This window comes from Canis aureus, chromosome 30 (genome assembly GCF_053574225.1).
Source record: "Canis aureus isolate CA01 chromosome 30, VMU_Caureus_v.1.0, whole genome shotgun sequence".
NCBI classification, from domain to species: Eukaryota; Metazoa; Chordata; class Mammalia; order Carnivora; family Canidae; genus Canis; species Canis aureus.
The window spans coordinates 7,300,931-7,324,500 of record NC_135640.1 but is presented as its reverse complement, the minus strand read 5'-3'; the positions used below and the strand labels follow the sequence as shown (position 1 = coordinate 7,324,500).

At 32.3% G+C, this 23,570-nt stretch overlaps 1 protein-coding gene across 3 annotated transcripts in view; it reads left to right on the top strand.

Annotated features, from left to right (window-relative positions):
• The window catches only part of CADM2 (cell adhesion molecule 2), a 1,060,955-nt gene that overhangs the window by 291,996 nt on the left and 745,389 nt on the right, over positions 1-23,570 (top strand). The gene's annotated exons all lie outside the window — the stretch shown is intronic.

Here is a 23,570-nt window from a genome sequence, read left to right as displayed (position 1 = left end):
TGATAGGTTTAATTCTTAATTCTGGCATCCAGCAGTCTAGATAGATTCTTAATGATTGTGTCTTTTCTGACTTAGTGAAATCTTTGATTAAATTTGCCACAGTGAGTAGAATCAAGGACTGACAAAGCCATATTTATATAGACTGTTTATTTAATGATATTAAAGTTTGTTTATTCAATGAAGCTGAATATCTGACATTTTCTTGGAAAAAAATCTGTAATAAAACCAAGATTAATGATATATATTTTATTTAACTAGTTCCACAGGATACAAAGAGGTTTTGCATAAAGGCTCTAAACTTATCTTCACACAAGCCCTGTGAATTAGGCAATATTATCCCCCTTCATTGTGGAAGTTAAAACTCAAAGAGTTAAGCAATTTGTCAAAAACTGTAGTTTACAAATGCAGAGTTGGGAATGAAACACCTTGATGTCTAGGGAATTTTGCAGTGTCCAATTTTGGCTCTGACTTTGCTCCTCAAAGAGTTGCCACATCTATTTAAATAGAAAAGTTTAACTCTACACTGATATTTTCAGAGTGAAGGTAAAATAAAAAACACATATATGTGAATAATTTTTAAAATATATTATTTCAGAAGATTATTGCTATTTATCTTTAGTCGATACCATGATCTATTCATATGAAGAAATATATATATATATGTATATATACACATAGGCATATATATATCCTGAATATGTGTGTGTGTATATATATATATATATATATATATATATATACACACACACACACACACATTCATATAGGCTTATATATCCTGAATCAATAATGAAACCTAATCTTTTAAGTGTTTAGTATGTTATATAATACCAAATGTTTCACATATGATATTTTATTTAATCTTCTTACTCATTTAGTATTAATTTTCTCATGAAAATAATTTTTTATATTAGAACTGAGGAAAGCAAGATTTATAGAGGTAATTCTATTTTGAAATCATATAGCTAATAAATAACATTATAGGATTTAATAAAGATCAATGTTCTTACATATTAATACATTATTGAAGTGGATTCTTGCTTAAAAACACTTTTATTTTTTTATTTTTTTTTATTTTAATTTTTTTTTTTTTTTAATTTATGATAGTCACACAGAGAGAGAAAGAGAGAGAGGCAGAGAGACACAGGCAGAGGGAGAAGCAGGCTCCATGCACCGGGAGCCCGACGTGGGATTCCATCCCGGATCTCCAGGATCGCGCCCTGGGCCAAAGGCAGGCGCCAAACCGCTGCGCCATCCAGGGATTCCCAAAACACTTTTATTTAAAGAATCCAATCAGAACTTTTTGCAATAATGACAACAAGATCTCCCTTTTCTAATTTGTAACAGTTAATATTTGTCCATTCCGATAATTGAAGTCTTTAGTTCTGCAGTTTTTTGAAAAGTTTAATTTTTCTGAGGTTTGCAAAAAAATTTAAAATAGTGCTTTTTCTTCATATATGCAACAATCATTATTTTAAAAAATAATCTGTAATATAACTTTCTGGATTTGTTTTATTAGTATCTCCTATCTCTCCCATAATGCCTCCAACTTTTAAATTTTTTCTCTCACTTGCAAAGTTAAGTTTATTCTGGGGGAAATATGGAAGGAAAATGGGAATTAAGGCATTTTACAGGTTCTCTGTGATCTGTCGTTATCAAGGTATCTGTCTGTTAGCCTGACCTTTCTTTGCTCTCTTCTTCTAACCATGCTGTTGAGAGAACATTATAGTAAGTAGTTTTTGTGTTTTGTCTTGTTTTGTTTTAATAACTAAACACAGACTTTCATATTCATTCTCTAGTCTTATCTTTTAAGCTCCAAACCTTGCTGAGTCTTCAATACCAACCCTAAAACTGACATTTAAGCTACACTCATTATTTTATTTTCAATGCAAACATGCGGGTTATGGGAAAATGACTTTTGAAGGACATTGTCTTCATCTAAAGCCCATTTCTTCCATACGCTATTGCCTTAAAATATTATATGCCACATGCTGGATAAACATTCCTTCTTAACAGAATCCAATTCAACTATCTGAGTCAAATCCTATGCTTGCTACAACATCAGTGGTAAAGTCCTTTCTTCTTTTTCTTCTTTGGGGCTCATTTAATGAACCTAGTTTTTGGCAGTAGTTTTGTTTGACCTCACTCTCCTCTAATTTTTTGGGCTTCCTTCCCAGACTACATTTTTTATTTCTTTGTTTTGCCAGCCCATTTTAGGAACTACTTTTTCTCTACATAAGTTTTAAAAACTTAATCTGTGCTAGCATATCTGTGTAGCTGACTGTAAGTGCATGTGGTAATCTAAACATATCACAATCTCAACAACAACAACAACAACAACAACAAAACAAAAATGTCAACATATCACAATCTCTATAGCTTCTGGATAGACTAATGGGACAGGCTGTAGTTAGTCCAGAATATGACAAATATTAGATTTCTCTGTATCCGATCTCATAGCTTCACAACCAACTTTTGATATGCTGGTGTCAGGTATGATTTAATGAACATTTGGTTTTTGTTTACCAGGCCAACTTAAAATTCCCATCTATGTTCTCAATGCTATTCATTTTGAGTGGCCCTAACTCTACAATATTTATTTTGAAGCAGGACACTATAGCTCTCTGTGAAACACCATCTTTGTGGGAAAACAAGTCATAATTTTAACAATTAGCTCCATGGAAAAAATATATCTGCATATATACATACATAAATTATTATACATTTTGTTGAGAAGATGTATAGCACACAATTTTTAAATAATAAAATATAATTCTGCAAATGCATATAGCCGATTTGTTCTCACAGAATGTTTTTGTTGATTTTTGCCCAATTCTTATGCCCATAACCATACTTTGGTGGCATCTCACAAACATGTATCTGATAGGAATATTGGCTGACATTTTATTTTACATTAATAGATAAGACATTACTGAAGCAAAGAAGACATACATTGGAACTCCAGTTGTTGGTCACTAACATGAGTGATATTGCTGAATTGGATAATGATTTTTGAATAAGTAAGAATATCAGTGTTTTTGTACTATTCACTATGGAACAGCTACAGAGACTTTTAATATTTGATTCGCACTACTAAATCTTTCCATTACTTTCTTAAATCTACAGACAATCAACAAAATATAAATATAGCCCTGATCTGTAGTGTTTGCAAATTTCTGTGATTTGCAGAATTCGTACCAAGATGGTAGCTTTCAAGATCTTAAGGTGCTGCCACTGAGTCCTGAGTTGCAAAAACGATATGTAGTAACACACCAGCATATAGTATTTTTTCCATATACATATTTGTCATAAAAAAACCTCAGGAGTGTATATGATAGTAAAATGTAATAACATAATTATTAAGTGATAAGCTTTGAATATATATTGCCTTTAAATATACAATTTAAATGTTATTTCTAATGTAATTTAATTTTTAATAATACTTGTGTTTGACAGTAAGCTAGCCAAAATCCTGAAATTTTAATAATTAGCTCTTACAAGCCAATACATGCTGTTTCCAATGCCCCACTGGAGTGGGATGGAATCTGACTGTACTAAATATTTTCCTGGCATGTTATTTAATATTTCTGAGCGAGAAGTTTCTTTATCAGTAAGAATTAGATTATTTTAAGAACCATATCTATCTAGGTTATAGCAAGTAAGTACAGAATACACATTAACTTAAATATGACATATTATGATTATGATGACAAAATTTAAAATGTGTTTGCATTATTTCAATATATTACATAAAAGTTTTTTAATACATTTTAACTTATCTGAGTTATTTATACCTCTTTAGTTACAAAGGTACTATCAAGGAATAATTTTCTTTATTAATAACATTTATGGATTTTTTTCCTAAAGACACATTTCAAATTATACTGCCTGAGAAGAAGATTCCAAATTACAGAGTATTATGTAGAGCACTTTGAAACTTTAAATGGGAAGAATAATTCTTATTCATAGCTTTCAGTTTTGCCAAACTACTTTCTTTGTATCATATAATAAATATATGTTTTGCAAACCTCCTTTCTCTACCCTCCAGTATTAAGTCTGAAGAGACTTTATTATTCATTCACATGTTCAAAAGTAGCTGTTTCTACCTTAATAGAGCCAAAATTGTCAACTTTTCAAACAGTAACTTGTTTTCTATGCCCTAAGGTTTGAAAGAAAATAGTCTCATAATGGAAAATAGTAAGCTGACTTTCTGAATGCATAAATGGCTCAATTTTTTATACTATGCTGTGCTACCTGTCTGGAGATGGTGGAATGGGCTCTAACAATAGGGAATGGAGTTTGTAGATAAATATGCCATAAATAACAATACTTGCTCTTTCCCACTGGGTATTTGCAGTCTCAAAATTGAACTCTATCAACCTGAAGACACTACTCTAAACTGGAATTGTTTTTAATTGTGAATGAAAGGAAATGAATCTAAACATGATTTAAGGAAGATAAAATGATGTTATGATTAATCAATTTAAAATATTTTGAGTCATTTCAACTAAATATATGATTTATAGTATAGATAATAAATAGATTGAGACTGTGACAGAAGTCTGACAGGTAAAGAGGTTTTTTTTTAATAAGTAGGCCTTATATTATTAATCATAGATATTACTATTAATTGAGAATACTAGGGAGGGCAATAGTAGATAAGAGTGATACAGTTTCTCAATGATTCATCCATGAAAGCTACAGATGAGGCAAAATTAATCCTTTCTATAAATGATCTAGATATACAAAGTCAATTCTGTAAAGTTTTAATTGCTCCTGCATAGGTCTTAAAAATACCAGATATGATTTTATTAAGGTAGAAATATGGAAATAGATACTGGATATTTCATATTGAACAGTGTTTAATGATCTATTTTCATGACATTCCTTTGGGTAATCAGCAATTTTGTTGCTTTAATATTATAGAAGTGCTAGATTATTTTTGACGGGGAAATAGAGGAGAAAACCAACATTGGATCAATGACTTGACATTACTAGTCAACTTAAAGCATGAAAACATCCATTTAAAAATCTAACTAGCAGCTCTTCATCTGTAATCAACAGCAGTACTCTAATTATATAGAGAAATCTTCCAACATATTAGAGAATTTCTCTTCAAATAATGTGCATGGGGATTTTACATTATAACTGAGACAAAGACCAAATGAGGATAATTAATTTAAAGAAATGTGTAAACAGTTATCTTTTCCAAGTGTTTTGAATACATTACAAATGTATTTCTTCATATTAATCTCAATTTGGGGTAAATTTGAAAAATTAGCTATTAATAAAGTAATTATAAACAAAGGCAAATTTCTCTACATAGTAGGATTCTTAATTGTCTTATCTTTCAGTACAACTACATGAGAAATGTTGGATAAAATATGGAAATATTTTTGGGTAGCATATGAAATATGACCAGATTTGGTTACAGTTGGAATTAAGGATCTCTCTGCACTGACATTCTCTTTGCTATTTTGCAAATCTGTAAGACACACTCTTGCCTATTTTTAATACTGCTCTCCTCTTTGTGTTAAAACTTCCCCTCTGAGCTCCCCATCTTTTACTTCTTCATATCCTTCAGATTACTCAAATATACCCACCACCCCAAGAAGGCTCCTTGTCTTCCATATTTAAAATTGCCAGCTGTATTCACTCGTTTTTGTTCATCTATCATCCATTATGCAACACATTTTGATTTTTTATTTCATTTATTAAATGTCCCCCAAGTAGAAAAGAAGTTCTGTGATGGCAGGGAATTTTGCTGTCTCCCTAGTGATGAGAGCCATGTCTGGTTTATAATACCTTTTAAAAAGTTAATTGAATAAACTAATAATATGCATGGTATAACTTGTGGAGCTCATTATTGGGCATAGGCAAATACTAATCCCCAACATAATGTATTAGCCATAGGAATAACCAATTGGAAAATTTTAGATATATAGTATCAGTGGTTTAAAATCCTTTTTTGGGGAAATAGGATAAATGTATTTCACTATTTAAATGCCCTAATTTTTATTTAGTAGTATACTTTATTCCTGCATTTGGAAATTCATTTATTCAAAAGATGGTGATAAAAATCCTGAGGTGTATTAGGCACTGTGTAAATGCCACAGATACACTGAAGCTTATAATCAGTAAGGGAGATAGGTTTCAGATAATTCTACCCAAAGGGGGGAAAAAAAAGAACTTACAAATGTTGTCAGTAAATTTCATTAAAATCTACAATAATATGATCTGACTTTCTTACTTCATCTGGAGTATCAGGGAAGGGTTCCCTAAGGAATTGTGGTTTAAACTGACATCTAAGAATGAACTGGTTATTATTAGTTCTTAGGTAGGGAGAGAGGACTGCCATGGTGTGTCAGAGGGGGAAAAAAGTACAAAAACTAGTGGGAAATTGGAGCAAATAAATGTATTGCATTCACCTCATGAATACAAATAATTTATTTAACTTGAAACTCCATTTGGATTCAGATGATTTTCAATAGGATTTACCTTGGGTGGCACATGTGTAATATTTATTAATATTTATTAAACCAAATTGAGCACAGTGTGAAACCCTTCAAAGACAAAACACTAGAAGTTTTAGTAAATTAATAATTTCTATTGATCAAGAGAGAAATACTTGCTCTGCAAATTGATGTTTTTGATAGTTAACTTCTTCAATTTTGTAGATTCATGTCTACTTTAATAGACATTTTCTTAAATAGATGCAATGTAATCATTCCGACCAAAGAACATTAAGAATTTGTAAACCATTTAAAAATTATAATGCACATGAACGTAATATATTCTCATTTGTTATTCACAAAAATAGAACTGACTGAATCCCATATTACTAATTATAACCCAGAAGCCTCCTAGAATCCAGAGTTTATGACTCCAAGCCTGGTGACATCTCTGCCATGCTGCCAGAAGTTCTTGCCATTAAAAAGAAAATTTGAATTAAGGAAAATCAACTTATGCTTATTTGGGAGAAACTTCTTTTAAGTAATCAAAGAGAATATAGAGGTGAAGTAAAATAGATTTAATTATTGTATAATGCTCTGAATTTCATTAATTTTTTAATTACTCTGTAATGATATTGTTAATAATTAGTTTGTAAGAAATAATATTCCTTAGCACTAAGTCAAATTTTATTTTATGCCATCCAATTTGACACTTAAAAAACAAAAAACAACAGCAACCAAACCTAGTGGAGGGACTCAGCCTTAATAAATAAAATGATAAAAGAGTTACTTTGAATAAAAAATAGCAACTAAAGAATATTTAGGAATATCATCATGCTATTGGGTAGAACAAAAACAAATGCTCAGGAAAATTTTTTAAATACTCCAAATAACACTGAAACTAGAAATAGAATAATAATAAAATTTTGAATACATATCTCTAAAACCTATTAATTCTATTCTGAAAGAATACTGACTACTAAAAAATTATCTACAATTAGTCATTTACATTATAAGCTGCATGTAAAATGAACCATGTTTTTAGGTATAGCTATTTACATTTTTCACTTTAAATACACAAAATTAAAGACTAGGTATTTTAGTTTTCAGAAATGAATTATACCAAAATGCAAGGTGAGTCAATCATCTTGGTCTCAAATGTTGAAGAATTAATATGACAATAAAGGTGTTAACATAAATCTGGAATCTAAGGAAAAAGTGTGTTTAAAAACTGCTGTGTCAACTCCAGCTGTCCACCATTAGGACCTCTTAGTTAATTTGATGAATGCAGAGTATATTGAACAGCATAATTAGCGTTTTCCTGTCTCTGGGGCAGTGCGTCAGATAGCATTTCACAGGTACTTGGGGACTTTCCTTTCAAGATCACTATGTTTCATGCCACAAAAAGACCATAAAAGACATAAGGCCCTAACAACCTTCAACTTCACTTTCTTTCTCTTTTGAGGGCCAGATCAATGGAAATGGCCTGTTTCAAGCAGAGAATGAATATTTTTAATTTCTTTCTTTCTGACACTTCTATTTATATTTCTGTCTTTTGAGTTTTATCTTTATTTTTACTTTCTCAGTTACACTAAAATTTTGTATTGTCCCATTGTCTGTCTTGTCATTATGTGACCAATAATATTTGCAGGTAAAAGAATGGTTTTTCATGGCAGACACTTAGGTTTCTGGGAAAAGAACAGCATAATCCTCATGCATTAATATTAACTTTTTTAAGTACCACAGGGCTTGAATTATTCTATTGTGCCTAATGTATTGCAGAGTTTTATTTGCCTTTTATATTTACTTCAGTTTTGCTCCTAAATCACTCATTAGATTTATTGGCCTGAGATGAATTTTTAAAAGGTATTCAATCCTATTGACACCTTCAGTAATGGAATTTATCACTTCTTTATAATTCATGATAATTTTACATCATGGCTATTTTCTAGTAATTTCCAGAACAGTTAGAATTATATTAAGGATTAAGGACAATCTTAGCTTATTTAAATTTTCTAAAATTAAAAAAAAAAATTTTCTAAAATTTAAGGTCTGCTTTATTACCATTTCAATCTGAGAAGGAAAGTAAACCCTGTGTGTTTGTGTGTGTGTGTGTGTGTGTGTGTGTGTGTATGTGTGGGTGAGGGGCGTGTACCTGAAACATTCTAGATATTTTGTATGTGGAATAAAGATAAATAATTAATTCTGTACAAAGTCACAACCACTTTGTCCAAAATGTCCTGCTTAGAAAACTGGTTTTATTTCATTTGTGTCCTTTGAAGCTTCATGGCTAATATGCGTATGACCATGCTGTCTTGCCCTATGTGCCATTTCATCTTTGGCATCAGCATTTCAAATCTATGAAGCTGGCCATTGTGTAATAAGAAAAGGCTAAATGATTTCTGGTCTTCCACCAATGCTCATGTCAACCTAGCAAATAGAACTCAAATGGCAGTTCTCCACAGTTTGTCTAGGGACATAAAACTCACTGTTAATCAAAACAAATTAATCTTCTGTTGTAAGTCATTCCACACATACTTATAAGCATGGCTAAAGCAAAAGAAAAATAAAATCTCCCGTCTAAGCACAAACCCTTTTTAAATGCTCCTGCCACTTACATAAATTTTATGAAAACATTTAAATGTTTAAGTTTCATCAATGAGTGTGAACATGAAAAAAATTAATGAAAATGATCATTGCCATGTCTGACCTATGGCTTCCAACTTTCTAGTTTGTTTTCAATTTCCCATTTTAAAGTGGGGAAGGTTAATTGCTGTTACTCTTTCATGTTTTTTGTTACACAATCACTCTGATTGGAACACCGTATGAAGCTTTAGAACCTTGCAGTGTCTGGTTAAAAGTCAATGTCATCTGAAGAGATGAATGATTATCAGTTGGTTTTGAAAAAATAGCTTACTGAAAAAAAAAAATAGCTTACTGAATTAAAAATAATTGAGTGACTTTATTCTCTGATTTGAATATTGTTATATGGTAAAGCAATGTTTATGTTTGTTTTTGTTTTGTTAGTCTTGTGATAGCTTTTATTTATTTAAAGCCTTTATTTCCAGAAATCAGTATAAATTTTATTGTTCTAGTAAATGCCATAATAAAATTTTATGAAAGGATTTATCAAAATGCCTGACCATCTTTAGGGCACAGAAGTGAGTGTGACTCAAAAATCAGTTGGATTAGGAAACACTAAAACATTAAGTGACATAATATGATTTAATTGTAAGTTTTGAATTAGAAAAAAAAATCTTCCAAATTCTCCAATGTATTTTCTTAATTTCAAGAAACCGAGTAAGAGGAACAGAAGGCTTGTGTTAGTTGCCCCAGGTCATAATGCTTGGTAATGTTATCTAACAAGCAGAGTAATAGCCTTTTTCCCCCATCTTTACCTCAAAATTATCCGGCCCTGTGTCAAAATTTGAATAGGATTGTATTAACTTAGTCATTCCTGGGCTTTGGAACTTCATATCTTTTAAATTAAAAATAAATAAATAAAATCTGGATTTTGACATAGGATTTTCACAGTTCTGCTTCACCAAAACAAAATAAAATAAAATAAATCATAAAAATAGAAAGAAAAACCCCTGCTGTTGACCATCTTCTAATAGAAGAGGCTCTATTATTAATATATGTATGAAATACTAATTGCAAATTAAAGGAAACCCCTTTATATGTGATTAATTTTATTTAAAAAATCATATACTTTACTATTCATTCTTATTTTTTGTCATATCTCTAGACCAAAGAATGTTCTAACACTGACCAACACTAATCCAACATTTGATTGAGGACTGCTATTCTAAATTATGTGGCCTCAAAATCACCCATTGAGGAAGGCTGGGCAGATGTCTACATTTTACAGAGGAAATGAAAAACACGTTTCTTGTGAGTGATCCAATGTCACAGGACTAGAAAATGTCAGAGACAGGCATAGCAATAACAGATTCCAAGCCAAAATATAATGTTCTTTTCACTCTACAGCCAGCCTCAGAAAAGAAGAAATAGCTTACTTACTTGAAGAGTGTATTTTTTTCCATACAGTAAAACTATAACATAAAAAAGCAAGTATACATAAAATAATCTTGCTAGTAAAGAGCACATACAACTTATGCTACATTTTACATTTTCTTGATGAAAAATGGAGTATGCTATTATATACCATCACATTTACTTCTCTCATGGTAAGAAAGAAGAAAAAATTTAAATCAAGTTACTGTTAAGAAAAAAGGCAGTTTTTATATAGCTATATTTGAAATATTATAAAATTGCTACTTTTCTCAAATGAGAGGAAAAATAAAATAATATTAAATACAGAATCTTAAATTTACTTAATATTCATAATTAGTTACACAAGCAGTGTTTTATCTCTTCAGTGTCTTAGCGCTAGAATGAAACAACCGAAAAATAATACCAATTGCCATATGGTTTACTTTCCACATCTATATTTGCAATTCTTAGTTATATCACTTTAATAGTTGTGAAGAGTTTCATTATAATTAAAAGTTTTCTTGTGCTTACATATCCATTCAGTCAAGAAGTACATATCAATCCTATAACTTCCAAGCACTGGAGATAGAGCCAAGAACAATCCAGACAAAAATACCTGCCCTAATGAAGGGTTTAAATACAATAAAACAAACAAGTGAGATAGGTTTCATAGAGCATAATAATTGGTATGAAGTATAGTAACAATGACAAACAATTAGAGGTCAAAAGAAATGCCAAAGAGATGGAGAGGTGGGAAAGGTTGGAGTTCAGAAAAGTCTCCAATGAGTTGTTGATTTTTAATGAAATCATTGGAGGAAATGAGGGAGTGAATCACATGTAGATACCTGGAAGCCAAGGATACAGTCAGAGGGAACAGATGTGGAAAAGCCCCCATGGCACATTTGTGTATGGCATGCATAAGGAAATAAGAAGCCCCGTGCGGCTGGACCTGAATGAACAGGGGAGAGATTAGCAAGATAGAATAATGTAAAAGTTAATGATGGTCTAATCTGATAAATTTCCTTAGGCCATTAACCAGTTATTTTGAATGAGATGGGGAAGCATTAGAGGATTTTCAGTAGAAGAGGAACATGGTCTGACTTCACTTTTACAAAATCACTCTGGCAGCTGCATGGAGAATAAACTAAAAAGAAGTGTTACCACAATTAAAAGGCTGCTGCAGTCATCTCACAGAAAGATGGTTGTGGCTTACCTCAGCATGGTTGCATCAGAAGTGGTGAAAAGTGGTTGGATTCTGGGCATATTTTGAAACTGTTGCCAAAGAGATTTGCTGATTGATTGAATAAAGAATATGAGAAAAATAGGAAAGCTAATGATGATTTCATTGATCTGAGAATATGTTAGTATAGAGGAAACTGTGAATGGGGTTGTTTAGGGGAAAAGATCATAATTTTGGTTTTAGGCATATTAAGTTTGAAATGGCTAGTAGACATCTACGTGGAAATGTTGAATAAACCCTTGGATGTGTGAGCTCAGAGCAGAGGTCCATATGGAAGATAAAATTCACGAGTCATTGTCATATAAATGGTAATTAAAGCCTTGGTATCGGATGATATCACCAAGGGAGGAATGTACATCAGAAGAGGTTATGTACAAAGTTTGTGCTCTGGGATATTCTAATAATTATAGGAGAGAAAGATGAGGAAGAGGCATCAAAGGAAAATGAGAAGGAGCCATTGGTGAGGCAGAAAAAGAATCAGGAGAGTAAGATGTCATGGAAGCCAAATAGAGAAAGAATTTCAAGGTGGAACAAGAGATTAACATTGTCAAATACTATTGATAGGTCAAATAGGATGAACTTTGAGAATTAAAAATAGTATTTAGCAGTGTGAAGACCATAGTAAGTGTAAAAGAGCAATTTCAGTGATATTGTGAATTTAAAAACATGAGAGGGAAGGAATTAAAGATAGTGAGTAGAGCTCTTTTTAAGAGTTTTGTTAAGAAGATGAGACATCAAACAATATTTGAAAAATGAAGTGAGTTTAATAGAGGTAGATAGAAGAGAGGACAGCATGTGTAAAGCTGCTGGAATAATACAATAAAGAACAAAATTGTAGATGTAGGAAAGATTGATGGAGTGATGATGCCTTACAGTCCTTGGGAGGAGAGGATTGCTAGACTGAAGTTTCAGAACACATGAGAAAGGGTGAATTCTAGGGTACAAGTGGCAAGGAGCACAAACCTGGAGGTTAAAGCACACAGGCCATTTGTTCACTAAGAGGAAAGATATAAAAGTATAGAGAGATAGATTCAGGATGGGTGATGGCTAGTAGAAGTTACTTTTGATTCATCTTAGAGTCTCAGGGCTTTGGAATCAAGTTTATAATGTAAAAGTGAAGATTTAGAGAAAGTATAGGAGTTTTGAAGTGATATGGAAAGTTAAAAACAGACTGGGAAAAAAGGTAGACTCTGGAAATGCACAATATTTTTACTCGAAGTGTGAAAGTATGCTTGAGGTATATGATTATGAACTTATTAAGAAAAGCATATTTCGGGATCCCTGGGTGGCGCAGCGGTTTGGCGCCTGCCTTTGGCCCAGGGCGCGATCCTGGAGACCCGGGATCGAATCCCACATCGGGCTCCCGGTGCATGGAGCCTGCTTCTCCCTCTGCCTGTGTCTCTGCCTCTGTCTCTCTGTGACTATCATAAATAAATAAAAATTAAAAAAAAAAAAAAAGAAAAGCATATTTCTATATGTGCTTTTCTGTAGCCACATTTAGCTGTGTGGCTGAGGTATAGAATGGATGAAGAATTGTCGTTGGGATTTGACTGAGTAGGTATGACTCAGTCAAATAAAGAGGTAAGGAAGTTGAAGGTATATGCAAAACAGTGATTAAAGTCGTGGCCATGAAATTGATGTGAATTATGAGGATATGTGGGGATAAGTGACAGTAAAAAGGTGGTGGTAGGTTTTGTTTGTTGGTACACATGCAGTAAAATTAACTTCTTGATGTCAAGTTGGAGAAATTGGAAAATTGAGCTGTAGTGATATGAGTGTAGATTAAAGTGCTTGACATTGAGGTGGTGAAGAGCTGGCTGTTACAGGAAAGGCAAGGTCTATGACATGACAATGGAAATGAGTGTCCAAGATAGGAAAGGGAAGATCAGAAAAGAAGTGGTCAAAGGATCAATCGCCTTTATGAAAATTTAAACATCTAAGGGGCCAGGAGGAGTGGAGCTGAAGGAAGAAACAGTAAGCCAGTTGATAAAATCATCATAAGATGAAATAAGATAATGAGATAAATGGGCATTGTGTGTGGTATGGTCTTTGGAAATGAGATTTAAAGCTTGGGGTTTTTAAGGAAGAGGGAAGAGAATGAAGTGGTGAAGTGGAGCATTTGCTCACATCCGGGCCTAGTGGTAGGATTTTGGAAAAGGAAGCTGACATTAGACAACTCTAGGGGACACACTGTCTCCTGGGGAAAGCCAGGACTCAGTAAAGAAAGAAAAGAAAGGAACTATAAACATATTTCTAGATAGATGCTCAAACAAGGAAGTCAAGATTGTTTTCATACCAATTCTTATTTCACTTGAAGATGTATTAGGTATATATATCTCTACATTGTATTTTATTAACTTCATTCATTTAATCTCAGCTGTTCATAATTCTCTCAATTTCTTAGATAAGTAAACAATCAGAATGAGATTGCATTTATTTACCCAGATCACGCAGCTTGTAAATAGTAGAAGTGGGATTAGACTCAACTCATGTACACAGAGACATTCTTAATATTTTTCCCCATGTGACTTAATCCATCTTCTTAAATGAGGCGCTGGCAATGTAATCCAGAGCTCTTCTACTTAATGCCAGTATTGTAGGGTAGGGCACATTTCTACCTCTTGCTCACATTTTCATTCAGTGAGTAATTACTGTGGTAGCCACTAAGGAAAACTGCAGTGAACATAACAGACACATTTCTTGCCCTTATGGAGTTTCATGGAGTATCTTAAAAAGGATATTATGTAATTACACAAATAAATTACTGAAAAGCCTACAGCTATAAAAATTTGAGACTGCTGGTAGACTGGAAATGCAGAATCTTCCCTAAAGAAGTGGCAATTAAGAAGGGACACTGAACTTGTGTGGAAAGTGGGCTATGAGTCTAGGGAGACTCTAAGCAGGGAATGTGGGAAGAATTTGAGAGAGAATCACGGAATCAGGGAGAAAGAGAAAGAAGCTTCACCATAGAATCTGATTAGCAAAGGGGAGGGGCAGGAGGGGAAGTATGGGGACATATTAAGGCCTTATCAAATATTCTATTCTTTATCTAAAAGTTCTAGTGAAGGGTTTGAAAGAGAAGAGTAATTCAGCAATTTGCATTTAAGCAACTGCCTTGTTGAGGTCCTTCTTCACAATTATAAAAATATCCAACTTGGTGGTCCAGTGGTAATATTAGCTGGTTTTCTTCTACATTTTGCACACTTAAAGGTTGCAAAGGGTGCTTTATAATTTACTAAGATAATTTCTAAAATACTTTTACATAATACATAAATTGAAGTCTAATTTAGTAGTGTATACATTGAGCTTTGTTTTATGATTAATTTTAGTTTCGTTTAGGTTTGAAATAAGTGTTCTTTTTTCCACAAAAATGACTTGTATGTATAAGATCTGTACATTATTTTGGATTGTGCTTTTTCCATTTTTTTAAAGATTTTATTTATTTATTCATGAGAGACACAGAGAGAGAGGCAGAGACACAGGCAGAGACAGAAGCAGGCTCCACGCAGGGAGCCCGACATGAGACTGGATCCTGGGTATCCAGGATCACACCCTGGATCCCACTTAACCGCTGAGGCATCTGGGCTGCCCACCATTTCCTTTTTAATGAAAATATAAAATCCGTATATGCAGATAAACCATGCATGGATTTGACATCTTGATTAAGCATGCAGTTACATGCATTTTCTCATTGATCTAGCTTCTGCTCTTAAATTGTTACGATTGCATATTCTGTCAAATGTTTTTTTTTTAATACATGTATGTCCTAAATAATTTTTCCCATGCTGAACTAATGATCATAGTATCTTTTGGTTTCCTTTAATTGGAACCAAAGATACATTAAAAAATAATATATTGATGTAAAATTGACCCTGATCTCATAGTTTCAAAGCTATTTTTCTTTGATGAATTTTAGATATACAGCAGACTCATTTCTTTTTGACAAATAACACTTATAAAGAACCTTAGGGTCATTATGTGCAAGCTATAGTATTATAAAAAATGAGGACTATTATTGGTATTTCTGAATAATTTAAAATTTCTTTGTCAAGCAGTGACCCATGTACTAAGATTTCTGTCAGTTAGTCAAAGCAGATCACTATTTTCAACAGCAACAACAAAAAAAACCCAGGATGCTTATTATGCAATGATATCTCACAAAACTGTTAATATTATACAATGAACTGTTAAGCTATATAATTACTTGGTCCAGAGTTTCCTACAAAGGCAAAACGGAAATCAAGCAAGTAAGCATACAAAGCATACAGGAGCATATGAATGTACCCGCCCTCCCCTCCACCCCCCACAATTCTTTCTTTCTTTCTTTCTTTCTTTCTTTCTTTCTTTCTTTCTTTCTTTCTTTCTTTCTTTCTTTCTTTCTTCTTTCTTTCTTTCTTTCTTTTTCTCTTTCTTTCTTTCTTTCTTTCTTTCTTTTTCTTTCTTTCTTCTTTCTTTCTTTCTTTCTTTCTTTTTTTTTCTAAGATTTTCTATTTACTCATGAGAGACAGACACACAGAGAGAGGCAGAGATACAGGCAGAGGGAGAAGCAGGCTCCATGCAGGGAGCCCGATGTGGGACTCAATCTCCTGTCTCCAGGATCAGGCCCTGGACCGAAGGCAGGCACTAAACCACTGAGCCATCCAGGGATCCCCACACAATTTCTTTGATCTTGATGGTCAATTAAGCTCAAATTCTTTCTCTTTACTGCATTCAAAGCATCATTTCCATATGACTTTACATAGTCCTTAATCCTAGTATCTGGCTTCAGCAGTATTTGCTACTGAAACTATGCACTTCAATGTAATTGAAATCAAAATTAGGATAAAAAAATGCTTTAAAGCAACCACACATCATGGGTTTAATAGCTTTTATTATATCTCTATCAATTGGTATCCAACCACTGTTTCAGAATTCTTAATCTCTCAAAGCAGTACATCCTATCTTTGGATCCTAGTAACTTCTCCTAGTAACTTCTGATTTATGCTTAGCAGAAACTCGTTTCCCAGCTCCTTCTCTTTATTAGTTCTAGTTTTCCCACTTGGTCAATATAATTGTTTGTTTATAGTTCTGATCCACTTTGAGCTACTTTTAAGAATAATACTATTGTAAAGCTAATTGTGTTAAATGCTATACAAATAAATGCTAAGAGGTTGTACAATATTCTAATTCGAGATGTTTTATGGAAAAACAATCTTGGGGCACCTGGGTTGCTCAGTGGTTGAGGGGCTGCCTTTGGCCCAGGGTGTGATCCCAGGGTCCTGGGATCAATCCGGCATCAGGCTCACAGCATGGAGACTGCTTCTCCCTCTGTCTGTGTCTCTGCCTCTCTCTCTCTCTGTGTCTCTCATGAATAAATAAATAAGATCTTTAAAAAAAAACATTCTTGAACAAATATTAGCATGAGTGGATGGAGAATATTCTAAGAAGAGCATGCATAGAGAAATGTAGGTGGAAAAGCTGGTGTTACTGACTGATACAGTGAATAGTCCAATCTGACTCAAATGCTGAGAATAGGGAGGGTTGGGGAATTAGATTGAAAAGACAAATTAAGGAATATTCTGGAAGATTATGAATCTGACTAAAATTTTAGAATTTCATTTAGTGAAAGATATAAATTCTTTGAAAAATTTTAATGTTATGTGTACCTTCAAATTAATCTTTATGAATTAATGCTGAGCCAATAGAAAGGAGAAATGAGTGTGAAAAGATAAAAAACTAACAAAACCTTACAGTCTGTGATAAAATAATAATGTTTGCACTGGGATGGTGACAAGAGGAGTAAACAGGAAATGATTATACTTATGAAATAAACACTAGGTCACCTGGGTGGCTCAGTAGGTTAAGTGTCTGCCTTTGGCTGGGGTCATGATCTCAGGGTCCTAGGATCAAGTCCTGAATCAGGCTCCCTGCTCAGCAGGGAAGAATCTGTTTCTCCCTTGCCCTCTGCCCCTTCTCCTGGCTCTTGTGCTCTCTCTCTCTCTCTCTCAAATAAATGGAATTTTTTAAATAAATAAACACTAAGTGCCAGGCATTGGATTAACCCCTTAACTGCACACCTCAAATTCTCTCATGATAGAGAAATTCTAAATATCCCCATTATATATGAAAAAAAGGAATGTTTGAAAGCTAAACTAACAAGCTCAAGATTATGCAGGTGATAGTCAAAAGATAGTGAAGTAGGGCCTTTATCCTTCCCTTCTCTAAATGAAGACTCGTTCTTTAGCTCTCTAATTTTCTATTTTTAAGTTCTTTAGAAAGTTAATTTATTAAATGGCTTCACCCACCACTTCTATAATATCCTGCCAAGTCCACATTACCAACCATCACTTCTCACTCAAGTGCAAATCTTGCACGAGTCAACTTTCTCCTATAAATTTCTTTGTGAATATTACACCATCTTGAAATATTTAGTAAAAAAAATCTCACTGAACATTGGTGTGCTGTGCTTTGTCAGATGAGAAGCATTGCATTGCTTGTATTTCTCTGCTGCAGTAGATACATAGCAGCTAATGTATTATGCATGTAATCAGTAGATTGTGTTGGCTTCTCTTGAGCCTTCTCCTTTCTGTGGCTAGAGTTGACTATTTTAGGTATTAAATTTATGGTATTTTTGCTTTGTTTATTTTATGTTAAATGATTATTTTTTTAAAAAAAGAGTTTCAGGGATTGGATGAGTTTGTAAATACTTCCCAGAACCATTTCTCTGCTCCTTCACAAATAACTCTTTATATCTAACTCTCTTTGTCTGGAACCCTATTATTTCTTTTTTACTCTCATAGGTTAACATATTGATAACCATGCATGATTCTGCCTTCTGCCCATATACAGATGACAGGCCTGGTGATTCTTCCTTTATATCCTGAGTCTCTTCCTTTCTTCCTACTTCCATGAATGCCACTTATTTTCCCCTAGGCTGCACAAATTCCTTTTTATTTCACTAATGGTAGTCTTTTTTTTTTTTTTTTTTTTTACCACTGATGTTATGCATTTGTCTCAAAATTTTTACTTAATAAATGTATTAAGTATCATAAAGCTTAATGTATTAAATATTAAGATTAGGTTAAAATTGATAGCTATCTAATGTCTAAAGATTAATCCCATTTTTTAAATGGATTTTTTCAATTTGTCATCCACAAGTTCTCTTCCCCAATAAACATAATCTGGGCATTATTTAGATCATTACCAAGTCCTTGGAAGTGTCTGCTTTAAAATTGTTAAGCTTTTTGCAGTTACCTTACTTGTTTATCATGTAGTATTTCATTAGTTGTAATTATGTTTTTAATTTTATCCTGGCTCCTTTCCTCCAAAATGTATATTGAATCCTTTGAGGCCATTTACATTGTTTCTTTCTTCTTTATCTTTCTCAGCCTAACATTGTAGAACATATTAAAACATTATTGTTTTTACAATGCCTCAGGCTCTTTGGAAAACAAATGTATTTCCAGGGGCCTAAGGATAGAATGTTGTTGATGTTGTTGTTGGGTGTGTGTTGGTAATTTTACGAAAAAAAGCAATGCATTAAGCACCATTGCATAATGTTTTACATACATCTTTTATATATTAGAAATGATTCAGTCTTCATGAGGATTATAGCCCAGTTATGGAATATTATACAGCAGTATCAATCTTTAATTTTGACTTTTCTATGATTAAAAAAATAATTCTCCAGATTTGTGGAGGAGATCAAACTTCGGAAATTCTTATAGCTTATAAATAAATAATTATAGGACAATCATTTGATAAATAAGGTAGGCATATATTGTTTATTTTGGGGTATCAGGAGTAAGAAATATATTTTCATTTAAGTTAATAAGCAATGGTGATTTATCAGTGTGACAAAATGTGACACGTATTTTTCAGTAGTACATGTTAGCATATGTTAGCCATAGAAATTCCAATTGCTGGGGTACATGAGTGGCTCAGTTGGTTAAGCAGTGACTCTTGATTTTGGTTCAGGTCAAGATCTTGGAGTCCTGAGACTGAGTCCCATGTTGGGCTCTGCTCTGAGCATGAAGCCTGCTTGTTATTCCCTCTGTCTCCTTCTCCTTCCCCCCACCCCACTTGTGCTTTCTTTCTTAAAAAAAAGTGGAATTCCAATTGCTGATCATGTCACTGAACATATTATGAGATTCTAGAAGTCAGGTAATCTTGAGCTATAGGCAACCTTTCTGCAGCACTAGATAAACTATTCTCCAGTAGATTATAATAGTGAATTAGTGACTCTCCATGCAAACAAGAGAGGACATGTGTTCTTACTTTGAGTCATTAGCAATGGGAAATGTCATGACTTATTTGTATTAGTCATCAAAATATTATGATAAAGAACCAGTCATCTTCTCTTTAAAGGAGTTTCAGTGCATTTATGTTGATCTTTACATTAATGGGAATGCTTAATTAAGCATTTCTTTTTGAGAAAAAAAATGTAAATTTTATAGAATTCAAATTCATATGTTTTCCTGAAGAAATATGTTTTTTTATTTCTCCATGGTTATGAATTATTTATTTATTTATTTTTTTACCCAGAAGATTTTGTAATATGCTTTTTAAGTCAGTGATACTCTCTCTTACTTTAATATTAGTGACTACCATTTTTTATTACTTATATAAAGTTTTTATTTGGATTTTCATTTTAAGATGGCAAATTTAAGGAATGCTGACAAAAAAGTCTGAATATTTTTAAGGGTCTCCTAGTAAATAAATGAAAAGTATTGGGGTAAGCTAACAGAAAAATATTTAACATATGTAAACTGGTAGTACACTAAAGGAAAAATACAAATTGACAATAAAAGAGAAACTAAAAATTCTGCATCATTAAAATTTAAAAAATACAATTCTATTTTAAATACTTGGTGGCTCAAACTACTTCTACCTAAGACATTTTTGTTACAAATAGGTAAGGAAAGATCATTTCTAAAAAAGATAAAAATCTTAACCTTATACTGATTTTCTTTTATGCTTGAGAAAATTATTAAACGTGGAGAGTCCATAAAATAGTATGTTTCAAGGGAATCCTAAAGAAATACCAAACACAAGAACCAGAAACCCAAAGCTCCACCTGAGCCACTATATATATATATATATATATATATATATATATATATATATATATATATACATCTCTGAAACAACCCCAAGCATTTTCTAAGAACAGTTTCCTGAACAGGGGATTTGACTGTGAGGATTCAAGGTATGGAATATAGGATATCAAATATAGTATATCTATGAATAAAAGTAGAATCATAAAGATGGTGACCAAGGTAAGCTAAGAATTCCTCTTTCCACAGAGAAAATAGAAATGATTTAGAAAATAGAAATTTTAGAATTCCTACTTGGCATCCTTAGAGTTTGAAAAAAAAAAGAAAAAAGAAAAAACAAAATAATAATAGGTGTATAGGAAAAAAAAGCATGAAAGAATAAGTACTTCCTGACTTAGAAATACAACTGTCAAAATAAAATATAGTTAAATTCACTAATAGAATGAACAGTATTTAAGACCAAGCTAGTCATTTTTTAGATGGGTTCACTAGATTTCTCAGAAAGTAGAACAAAAAGGCCGTAGGAGTGGAAAATAAGAAAAAAAAATGATATATATGAAAATTCCAACATTAGAATAATACAGCTTCTGAAGGAATAGAAGAGGGAAAATAGAAATGAAAAAAACATATAATAGCTTTGTTGCAGGACAAGTTTCTTGAACTAAAAGAGAGAATACATTGTCAGATTAAAAAGTCCATCAGTGCTCAGCAAAGTGAATGAAAAAACAGGAAAGAAAACAAAATAAATAAATAAAAGATAAAAAAGAAAATTTCCAAATTGCCTGATAGTTTAAGAAGAGACTAGTAAAATCAAGCAATATTCTTACTACTATTAGAAATTTTATCAACAATAGCACATGCTATACAGGGAATACAAAACTATTTTTTTTCTGTTCCAAACAAAATCAGTATTTTTGTTTAGAATGATATAGGAAACAAAACAGTGAAAATAAAAACAAGTATAGACAAAATTAGAGTTGTATTTTTGAATGGAAGAATTTCAAAAATTTGTCTCCCATGCACTCCACATGAAATTCATTAGATAAGGGTTAAATATAATAAAAGTAAAACAGATTACAAGAAAGAAAATGGTAGGAGATACCCAAACAAAACAAAACAAACCCAACCGTGCAGCAAGTTCAAAGAAAAAAATAAGCTAAAGGGAATCTTCAATCCAACATTCCATGGATTGAATAATTTGGGATCCAGGATGTTAGTAAAACCATTTAGAAATATGTTTGCCAATGTATGTAAAGAATATATAAAGTATTTAAATCTTTTGACAGTAACTTAAGATAATTGAAAAATCAAAGATGTACACAAACATTGTAGCCGTATTTCAAATGCTAAAAATAAATCATAAATTAATATCAAAAATAGGGAACTGGTTATCTGAATATCATGTCTATAGCATGTGCATATGCACATACACACACAGACACACACACATATACATGGCTGAATTACCAAGTCAGGATTAACCAGAAAATTGAGAATGTAGAAAATCTTGCTAATAAGATTCTTGCTAATGCTAATTCTGAAAATAAGAAGATACAAATATATAAATGCTATTCCAATTTAAATGTTACTTAAAATTGTGGGCAAGTTATTATTGAGTATTCCAAGATCTATTAATCAAATTTATCTGTGGAAGTTATATATTTCAAGGTCCCATTTATAAATGATATTTGTAATGAGAAAATTATTTCAATTATTTTACATAATGGATAAAAGTAACAAATCTAATAGGGTAAAATACTTTGTTTTAGAGAAATATATAAAGAGCAGCAAACTGTTAATTGTTAATTTAAACACATATAAGTGAGTATGAGAATAGTTTTATGCATACAATCAAGTAGTGAAATGTTCTAAAATGTTTTGTGTTTTCAAAGAACTCACTAAATAGGCTCAACATTTTAATCATGTTGCATCAAATTATTATTTGACTGCTAAATATACCTAAAAAAAATTCAACAGGACTTTTCAGAATGGTTGAATAGCTGCAGATTTTGTATGTCATACCTAACATGTCTAAAAGCTTTCTCTCATTATGCAAAAAGTCATGAATAATCAGGTCAAGGCAGTATGCAAAGAAAATTATCAGACTGTGAAACTAAGGGAAGGCCTATTAGGCACAAGCTGTACACCTGTTTGCTCATTCCTCACTTTAAATGGTTTGTCATTCTGTTTATAAAAATCTCATTACACTGAGAGTTCTGTGACTGAAGAAAAGTCTTAAATCCTACTCAACAATAAGTCAATTGTGTTTACCTGAACAATTCTTCAAAAATACAGCTAACCTATGCTTGAAATGTTACATATACAATATACATATTGTATATATATATATATATACTTTAAAATTTATATTTTAACATAAATAGAATGAAACTTTTCACTATAAAATATTGACCAATTCTAACAATAGTCTGTTAATTAGAAAAAAAAATCTAAACAGTATTGTATAAACCAAAGCCCATGCTTGTCGAACTGTCCACTTCAAATATAAAGATAAATTTACCTTAAAATGAAACCTATATAAATTTCAACAGAATTAAAAGTGAAGTGCTATGTTATTTAGTCTGTTTATATATTACTGTTATAAAGATATTTTTTGCTAAGACTATATATCAAAATAAGAATATTTGTTTCTACTTCACTCTCCGTATTTCCAGTTTTCTTTTTCTTTTATTTTATAAATATTTATTTATTTATTTTAGAGAGAGACAGTGAGCACAAAGCAGGGAGAGGGGCAATGGGAGAGGAAGGGAATCTCAAGCAGACTCCCTGCTAAGCACAGAGCCTGACAGGGGCTTGATCTCAGGATCCTACGATCATGACATGAGC